We start from the raw sequence: 10,511 nt of genomic DNA, 5'->3' as shown, positions 1-10,511 counted from the left end.
GCAAAAAAAAGTGTTGCCATAGCATAACAGCTTTAAGAACTATTTTTGTAAGAACAAAAATAACTGAATGTTTAAATACAATAATGCACCAAAAATATATACAGCTCTGGTAAAAAAAAAATTAAGAGACCCCTCTTGAGAAATCAATGTTATGTGGGCTCTTGATTTTTTTCAGAGCTGTAAAAGTACAATTTTCAAACAGATTAAATTGCAAAAAAATTAGGCTATAAAGAACAACAGGTAGGTCTTACAAATTACAATAATGTCTCATTAGTTTATGCATTAACTAAGATTGAGCAATAGCTACATTTGGTACAGAAAGTATAATGTTTTTGTTAATGTTAGTTAAGAAATACTGATCATTATTAGTTTTATCTTAGGTCCATTAAAAGTTATTTTGATTTTGATTTTAATGTTATTAAAAGGTAACTAAGAAATTAACATAGAATGATTAATTCTTTATAAGTATTTTTCATTGTCAGTTTGGTAATAATGAATTAATATGTTAACTAATAAAGTCGTATCTCAAAGTTATACTGAACAATAACATAATTAGAACAGTTCTAATTATTAGGGTATGTTGTAGTCCAGATTAAAGCATAAAAATGTTTAAATTTCAAAATAAATAGCCTATTAAGTCTTTAAGTGTTAAGTATTTGGTGCTGTGATGAACAACATTGAGATTACAAAAACGAATGGCTGTTTTGTTTGTTTGCTTGCTGGTTTCCGGGGTAACCGGCTGCATTCTGCAGTTCATCAGCGCCCTCTGCTGTCACTGAGCGGCACTTCAGCAGCGCGTCTCCTTCACCGGTTCAGTCATGTGCAAACGCACGTTGGGCTTGTTTATATCTGAGCGCGTCCCTTTGACGCAGAATACAGCGGTGTTGAGCATTTATACGGTTGATGAGCAAAGTATTCTTGAGTGCATTATAAAAAAAAAAAAAAATTGTTAATAAATTATTATTTACGATATTTTAAAGTGCCCACGATAACAATATCGTGCATATTCATTATCGTGATAAATCGCATTATCGAAAATCGGCACATGTCTACCCATGAGTGCGAATTTTAGCAGACAACCTTGCCAAAATAATACACATTTTACCCCCCAAACGCCATTTTTCCCCCGGACAACCCCCCGAGAAGCTATTGTTTAGGGCTAGTACTTGGCGGGTTCCCTTTCGAGAGAGGTTCCTCGTATTACGTATGGGAAAAACTCCTTTTCTCGAGAATGTGAAGCAAAACTTTTAATAAAGGTATCTATGTAAAGCGCAGTGAGCTGCACGGCCATAGCCCAGCGCGAGGAGCGCTCTGATTGGCCGGGCTGCGGCAACTGCAGGAACCTATGGTGAGGCGGCTGAGAGGAACGAACCAATGGGGGGCGTTCCAGAAGCCCGCCGAAAAAGGTGCTTATATTTGCATACAGGAGGCTATATAAGACCCTAATTCGCCATAGGTGTCAGATTTTATCTCCTTCAGCGATACCTTCGCTGGTCTCCGGAAGAAGCACCGCCGTTGAAAAGGCACCAGCGGAACCTGCAGCTGAGGACGACGGACTCCCTCTCCGCCTTCTCTGCCGTTCCAGCTACGCCATCCGGCGTTATATATCCTTTAAACTGTGTCTATGTTGAGTGTTATATGTGTTTGTGTGTGTGTTGCCGCTGCAACGCCACTTCTAGAGCTTACAGGCTTGTTCTACTCGAGGACTCTCTCGTTCCGCCGCGTCGTTAAGCGCCGCGGAAAGACGGAGCTCTTCTCACTCTCCCTCTGCTCTCGTCCCGTCGCGCTGAATAGCGCCGCGGAAAGAGAGAATGTTAGAGGACATGAGCACACTCAAGCCGAAGCTCTCTTCACTCTGCCGCCGCCGCGGCTCTTCTTCCGCCGCTGCCACAGAGTTGTTCCCACTCTTCTCTCATTCCGTCGCGCTACAGCCGCGGACAGAGAATACTAGAGTGAATAGGCGAACTCGAGCCGAAGCTCTCGTCACTATACCGTCGCGCTGAGGAGGCGCCGCGGACAGACGGAGTTTTTCCTCAGTCTTCCTCTTCTCTAGTTCAGTCGCGATATCGCCGCGGACAGAGAATACTAGAGTGAATAAACAAACTCGAGCCGAAGCTCTCGCCGTGCTAGAAGCGCCGCGGACAGAGTTTTTCCTCACGCTTCCAATTCTCTCGTCCTGTCGCTCTATCGCCGCGGACAGAGAATACTAGAGTGAATAAACAAACTCGAGCCGAAGCTCTCGCCGTGCTAGAAGCGCCGCGGACAGAGTTTTACCTCACGCTTCCAATTCTCTCGTCCTGTCGCTCTATCGCCGCGGACAGAGAATACTAGAGTGAATAAACAAACTCGAGCCGAAGCTCTCGCCGTGCTAGAAGCGCCGCGGACAGAGTTTTACCTCACGCTTCCAATTCTCTCGTCCTGTCGCTCTATCGCCGCGGACAGAGAATACTAGAGTGAATTAACTAACTCGAGCCGAAGCTCTCGCCGTGCTAGAAGCGCCGCGGACAGAGTTTTTCCTCACGCTTCCAATTCTCGTTCTGTCGCGATATCGCCGCGGACAGAGAATACTAGAGTGAATAAACAAACTCGAGCCGAAGCTCTCGCCGTGCTAGAAGCGCCGCGGACAGAGTTTTACCTCACGCTTCCAATTCTCTCGTCCTGTCGCTCTATCGCCGCGGACAGAGAATACTAGAGTGAATAAACTAACTCGAGCCGAAGCTCTCGCCGTGCTAGAAGCGCCGCGGACAGAGTTTTTCCTCACGCTTCCAATTCTCGTTCAGTCGCGCTGTCGCCGCGGACAGAGAATACTAGAGTGAATAAACAAACTCGAGCCGAAGCTCTCGCCGTGCTCATTCTACCGCCGCCGTGCTGAAGCGCTGAGGACAGAGAATACTAGAGTAAGTTAGACGAGCGAGCTCGGGCTGTTGGGTATGTCAAGAACAATGTCGCTGCAGCGCGCGCTTACTGCCAAGGAAGTTGTAATGGCTGCCTTGTCATGATAGCGCGCGCCCCTTCCACAGCGCGTTGCTGACTAGAGCGCGGCTTACGTCATAGCACGCGCTCACTGTCAGAGCATAAGGGCGTCGGAAAATGGCTGCCAAGCTAAGCCCTTTTTTCACTCTATCACTTCCAGTCCCCTTTATTCAGGCGGCTGGAAAGGTTTTTACACTGTAGACAAAGTGTCCACTACACAGTGTGCACCCCTACATAAGCACTGTTAATTCAGCCTCACAAAATCACAAATAAATCCCGCCGCGGCCGGATTACACCATATAAAGTCAACTAGCCTTATTGCAGTCAACTAGCCTGTGGTCAAACACGCTTGTCTGCATGCGTGCTTTCAGTCTAGACTAGAGCATAACGGCATTGTGGAATGGCTCACATACCACCCGCACTTCCTTACATTCTCCCAGTTCCCTTAAGTTAAGTGACTGGAGATGAAATATTGCAGTCAACTAGCCTGTGTTAAACACGCTCGTCTGCACACTAATGCTGTGTGCGTTTACCCCTGTGGATTTGCTCACTGGTTTGCACCGTGGGTATTCTACGTAGGTTGTGCGCCACTGCACATTGTTTACACTACACACAAAAGAGCTTTCTATGTAGGAAATGTGCCCACTTTATAGTCTGCACTCCTGCACCCAAGCACTTTTCACAAAGTTCACTCTCGCACACACAATATAAATGTGAGGCGTGCGCCCACTGCAAAGCCTGCACCGCCAAAACTAACACTATCCCCACAGTGTTACAAGCAGTGTTACAGCACAAGCAACCCGGCTAACAGGCCCCTATTACTAAGCGGCCAGCCCCCGAATCTAATTCAACCCCTGGCTTTACGAGCCCAGGCCTGGCAGGCCATTCCTGGTATATAATATTGGGTGTTGAACATATAAAACGAGGTTCTCGCTACAGTTTTGCTCGCAGACCCCGCGATTCAAGCCGTGGTCGAGCCCTCTGTAAGAAGCAGTGTCAGTCACGTGCTTCTCGCTGAGGCATTGAGACTGTTAAAGGAGAGAGCGGCGAAAACAGTACACCCGACGCTAGCGAGTCTGGGTTTTTACTGTCGCTAATTCCTCATGCCGAAAATGGGTGGCGGTCTCAGGCCCATTTTCCAGGCATCTGAACAAAGCACTTATGACACGCTCGTTTCAAGGTGCTGACGGTGAAACAAATCCTCGCGCACATTCGCCCCGGGAATTGGGTTTTCTCAATAGATCTGAAAAACGCATACTTCACGTTACGATAACCCCCCACCCCCACTACAGGCCATTCTTGAGATTCGCCTTCGAGGGGCAGGCTTATCAGTACAGTCATTGTCATAGACTCAAGACGGCATAAGAACCACCACGTCTTGATAATGTACATAAAATCGCTAGGGCAGCCGAGATCAGACTCTGTTCACTGCATGGCTAAGCATCTCCTTTTATGGGCAGAGCACAATCTGAGCTCCCTAAGGGCGGCTTACGTGCCAGGTATTCTGAATCAGGGTCCGGACATGTTATCCAGAGGACCCATGTCCCCAGGGGGATGGTCCCTTTACCCGCAAACAATTCAGCTCGCACAGCACACGCTGCCCAATATTTTTTCTGCAAACGCAGGGATGCCCTGGCCCATGTTGGCCCAGACTCCCTCTATATGTTCCCTCCGATCGCGATCCAGCTGCAGCCTGTGCTTTTTAATAGCCCCACTTTGGAAGAACCGCACATGGTTCTCCATACTGTTTCAGCTGTCAGACACAGCCCCATGCCTATTCTGCCAATGAAAGGGAAGGTCTGGCATCCCAATCCCGAGCTGTGGGCCCTCCACGTATGGCCCATCAACGGTATCCGGGAACCTCTCTGACAAGTTATGAACACTATTTCGGAAGCTAGAGCCCCTGCTATCTGGCAGCTCTGCTTTGAAGTGGTCAGTGGTTTTCTAACCAATGTGCTACGCGAAACATCGACGCACACTCATGCGAACTGGCGGAACCGCTCGCTTTCTCCAAGAGCTAATGGATGCGGGTCGTCCCCCCTCCATACTCGGGGTGTGTGTCTCCGCCATAGCAGCTAGCCACGCTCCGATCGCGGCACATTCACTAGGGAAAAGTGATCTTATTGTGTGTTTTCTTAAAGGGGCCAGGAGATTCAGCCCGCCTTGCCCCTACCTCGGTCCCTATTTGGGACCTCGCCATGGTTTTGGAGGCCGTGAAGGGTTCCCCCTCCTAACCACTTCAGAACACGAGCTTGAAGCACATATCACTCAAAACCGTTTTTCTGCTGGCTGTGGCCTCGGTTAACCGAGTGGGTGGCTTACCTGCACTCTCCGTGAGCCCTTCCTGTCTTGAGTTTGGGTCCAGCAACTTCAAGGTTGTGCTCAAACCGAGGCATGGTTTTATGCTGAAAGTGCTATCAACCCCTTCAGTATGCAGGTCTTTGCACTGCTTAACCCGCGTCTCAGAGAGAATAAGACGCAAACCTATTCTGCCCAGTCAGAGCATTGAGATTGTATCTAGAGCGCTCCGCCCCCTTCAGGCAGTCGGATCAGCTCTTCATTGCTTCGGTGGCCGCACTAAAGTTTGTGCTGTCATGAAACAGTCTCTCACACTGGATAGTGGATGCAGTCCCACTAGCATATAGGTCCAGGACCTAACCTGTCCTACAGGCATTTAAGCCCACTCCTCTAGAGGCATGGCCTCATCTTGGGCTTGGTCGTGTGACATTTCTTTGGAAGATATCTGTGCGGCGGCAGGCTGGGCCTCTCCGTCCACTTTTATCAGATTCTACAAGTTGGAGGTTCCAGCTCTACAAGCAGGGCTTCTCTCCATCTAGGCTCTATCTTGACCCTGGCAAACAGATTGCCTTACATTTTGGCCTGTACACATTAGTCCTTAAGCACTATTCATTCATCATATGATCCGACTATGTCCGATCAGCTGTTCAAACGAACCGACTCTTCCGGTTCTTCATTCCCCTTATAAGCCGCCTCTGTCGGTGTCTCGGGGGTTTATAACATGTGCTTTGGGTATACTGGGTCAGTCAGCACACACGGCGCTTTACATTGTGTTCCCATACGTAATACGAGGAACCTCTCTCGAAAGGGAACGTACTCGGTTACTTTCGTAACCTCGGTTCCCTGAGAGAGAGGAACGAGTATTACGTTCCGTGCCGTGTTTATGCTTCTCAGGTATCGCTTCAGTCGATCTTAAAACCTGACACCTATGGCGAATTAGGGTCTTATATAGCCTCCTGTATGCAAATATAAGCACCTTTTTCGGCGGGCTTCTGGAACGCCCCCCATTGGTTCGTTCCTCTCAGCCGCCTCACCATAGGTTCCTGCAGTTGCCGCAGCCCGGCCAATCAGAGCGCTCCTCGCGCTGGGCTATGGCCGTGCAGCTCACTGCGCTTTACATAGATACCTTTATTAAAAGTTTTGCTTCACATTCTCGAGAAAAGGAGTTTTTCCCATACGTAATACTCGTTCCTCTCTCTCAGGGAACCGAGGTTACGAAAGTAACCGAGTACGTTTTGTTGTAAAAACTTAGCAACCCCGTCTGCATGTGAGCTGAAATCAGGCTGGAATACACGATCTTTGCCGGTGTATTAAAAAAATTAAATAATTTAATGATACACATAGTACTTACTCAACATAATCATCATTTCTGAGAGAAATTGTGATGGTGAATGCATACACAAGCAAGCTCTCCGTTTAGGATTCAAACAAATATAATCCAAGCCCCTTTGATGACGTGCATGATTACTGTTGATCATCTGTCCGTCATCGTCTAAAGCCCGCCCTGATGATTTCATTGGTTCAAACAGTTTCTTTTTGGGGATAATTACTCCTCTAGCAAGGCCAGACCGAACTGCCCGACCTAAAAATGTTATGGGCGGGGCTAAGTTTGGCTGGCATCCAGGCTAGCCATGCTGGTCTTCTGAGCTCAACGTAGGAGGCTGATATGAGCAGCTTTATTCTTTGCTATCGTCTCCACCGGTTTCAAAACATTTCTCCATTATTTTGTCATTTTCTGCTAGTCCGACACTTTCCAACTTCACAACTTTGCTTCTGCAGCAACTTTCAAAATGTTTCCTAATGCAGAGGTCTTCAACGCTGCTCCTGGGGACCCACTGTCCTGCAGAGTTTAGCTCACCTTCAACGCTGCTGTTTTTAAAGGGGTGATAAATTGAGGAATCAACTTTTCCTTGGGCTTTTGATATATAAAAGGTTATGGTAATATAAGAATATCCTATAAACTTCCTTGTTAGTCAAAGAAAATCTTTTAGACACCAGGCATACAGATCTCAATATCACTCCTCGTTTCCTCGCTCCTCCGTCCTTCATCCTATGACCCGGAAACCGATGAAGCTCAGCCATCTTGTTGGAGATCTCAATTCTCTAATTGCACCACAAGCAGGGGAGGATGGAGGAGTGAGGAGGCTTCCTGAGGAGTCGTGAGCGAGGATACACTGGAGTATCCTTTGCGGAAGTGTTTTATCGACTAAACATGATTAATTCTCCTCCACCGTCACATATTGCCACAGTTTATTCATTATTATTATTATTATTATGTTTACATGTACAAGACACAAATGTTTATCAAAAATCAACACCCAACACTTGCAGAATTATAAAGCACAAGAAAATGAAACAAATAGAAACGAATACTATACAATGAATAAAAAGCAGTTAATAATTGGAATTCATTGTTAATAATAACTGGTAATATTAATTAAAATATGGACAAATGTGGTATTTTGTGGGGGTTGAAGCTTACAATATAAATAGTTATCTCTGATGTTCAAGAATCCCGACTAAATGCAGTGGTTCAGAGTCATCATTAATTGACAATCCTTTGAAGTTACATTAAAGGGAGCAAGGATATTTCATTTCACTTGATTCAAGTACTCCGTCCTTTTCATGGTGTCCTTCCCTCGCATCCTGAAGGGGTGGAGCTAAGGTGCGAGGAAAATAAGCTAGGAAAGGAAACAAGGATGCACAAATAATAATTTGGAAGCACCCAGTGTCTGATCTGCCCCAAACTTCACATGTTTGATAAAAGTCCTGACCTGAAGTTATCTACATGCCAATATTCAAAGTTATAGCGCAGGAAGTGTGTCACTTTTTGAAAATGTTTTTTCACCCAATTTACTTCAAACGTCATCAGTGTAATGTGGAAACATGACAGATATAGACATATGGATTCCTGATATTCGTATAATATTCTACATGATTTTCCGGTTTAAAAGTTGTCTGGCTATTACCAGACCAAGCTCAATTTAAAACTGAACATTAATCTGGGGGTCTGATCTGTATTTTCCACTGCACAAGAGGCGTGTTAAGAGAGCATTATTCAAATGACTCTGTATGCGATTGGATAGTCCTTCAACCAATGAGACCACAAGAGGCGTGATCAAAATGTATCGATCCATCACTTCTCTATCTGTCATCGTGTTAAACCTACCAATAACGCACCAGGAGGATAAGCCAGTCTGTGATTGGTTCCCGCAAAATCGTAACAGAAGCAGTAGAAATGAACGCACAGGTTTCCAGACTGAGTTGCCAGTCAAGATCAAATCGCCGGCCGATCAGGCTGGGTTTACCCAGTCTAGTTGATAAGTAAATTTTATAATAAACTTTCATAAAATTTAGACACACATCTTACTCTCTTACCTGACACTAACATTAAAATCACCGCTGTAGTTTCTGTGATTTGGCTCCATTTGTTAATTTTGTAATTAACTTTTTTTATTGGATGCCACAAATATTGAAATGAAAGCATGCTTATTTGCACAAGATTGGTGAACAAACAGTAGCTAAGGTAGGTCAAAAACACATGAAGAGAGGATAATACAACATCACCATTCGAACGGTATTCTGTGCTCATTTGAAACTGACGTGACATCATCTGACATGAAATTAATTAATTCAATTTAATTGAGCTCATAGATGTGACAGTTGTGGTCCGTAGTCATAGCAGCACCAACTGCTGCAGTTAATGTGGTGAATAAAACTTCATTTGTAGGGCACAGACAATATAGTTTTATATAATTAGTTTAATAATTGTGTTAATAAAAAAAATAAAAAGACCTTGAATTAAACACTGGCCTTCTGGACTAAGACAATTTTGAGCTGCAAAAAATAATTTGCACATATTTAAAAGTAACCTATTATATTATATGACATAAAAAATCTCTATATTTAAATGACATAATGGGCGTGGCTTGTGTTCATAGTGGCACCAGTTGCTTTGGTAAATGTGGCATATTTGCACGATTTTCAAATATTCTCCTGTTTAAATGCATATTGCTTTTCGTGCACAGTTGCCCTGAAGCCACCAGGGTGGCGGTGTCACCGGCTTGGGCCCGTCATCCCTGCTTGCAGCTTTAATTTATATATATTTTTTTATACAATTGCTCTGTAGGGGTCTGAATGGACTTCAAAAACCCTGTGTTTAAAGGGGAAATGAAGAAAGAGGGTTAACACACAGCTCCAACATGCATTTTAATTCAATAAATTCACATTTATAGTATTTTATCACAGTATGGTTTCAAAGCAGCTTCACAGAAAATGCATGCGTCTACATTACAATTTAAAGTGGTTTGTTATCAGAGGAGACAGTGTCCAAGTTATTTTTTTGTATTTTACTGTCATATGTGTTTATTTGCATTGATTTAATGTGAAATGATTAATTTCAGGCCAGAAAGGATAGAAATATAACCCAGTAACTCTATTCACATATACAGGTTTATATATTTTTTTTATTTTTTATAAAAAAGGTTAATAAGATTTTCACTTTCTTTTTCTCTCTCCTCTTCTCCTCCTCTTCTACCATTTCTAGTGGGGTTTGTATGCAGATTGTGGAAAAATCAATAATGATTAACCTCTAAAACCCTGCACTTGTACTTATACTCTGACCCTCAGCAACCTGCTTGATATTTAATCAGTTTTTGGCCCAAACTGTCTGAGACCTACTCAATAGTACACAAAGCTCTAATTAATTTCAAACACAGAGAGGTCTGCTTGAGGGATAATGGTACAGAGGAAGAAAGACAGTAATATGAAATGGTATTGTTGTGCTGGGGGAAGAGAAAGATATTTTTAGGGTGCGTGGGTTATTAGATTTGTATGAGATTTGTCTCAAATTCAGTTTGCGCACACACGTTGGGTTTTCATGTTTTATGACGACATGATCAAGCGTGTAGCGTTAGTTCTGGCAGGTCTGACTGTCAGCTGATCACGTCTACCTATAGAGATATGTCTATCACAGCATGCATAAAAGCTCCTTCAGTATTATCAGCAGCTATATCGCGTTTCTCTGGAGCTAATAGACCCTTTTCACAGACTGTGAAGACGCGTTTTAACGGTCAGCAATATCGTAAAAAGTTTTTTTTTGTTTTTATATGTACGCTTATAACACTTATACTTTGTATTATATTTCTTTTGCATTAAATTACACAAAAACTAGTCACCACTGCTGTAAAGGTGTTTCTAATTCAGCATCTATGTAAGTGATTATAAAAAAAAAATTCACT

This window comes from Pseudorasbora parva, chromosome 16 (genome assembly GCF_024679245.1).
Source record: "Pseudorasbora parva isolate DD20220531a chromosome 16, ASM2467924v1, whole genome shotgun sequence".
NCBI classification, from domain to species: Eukaryota; Metazoa; Chordata; class Actinopteri; order Cypriniformes; family Gobionidae; genus Pseudorasbora; species Pseudorasbora parva.
Note: the sequence above shows the minus strand (reverse complement) of the source record.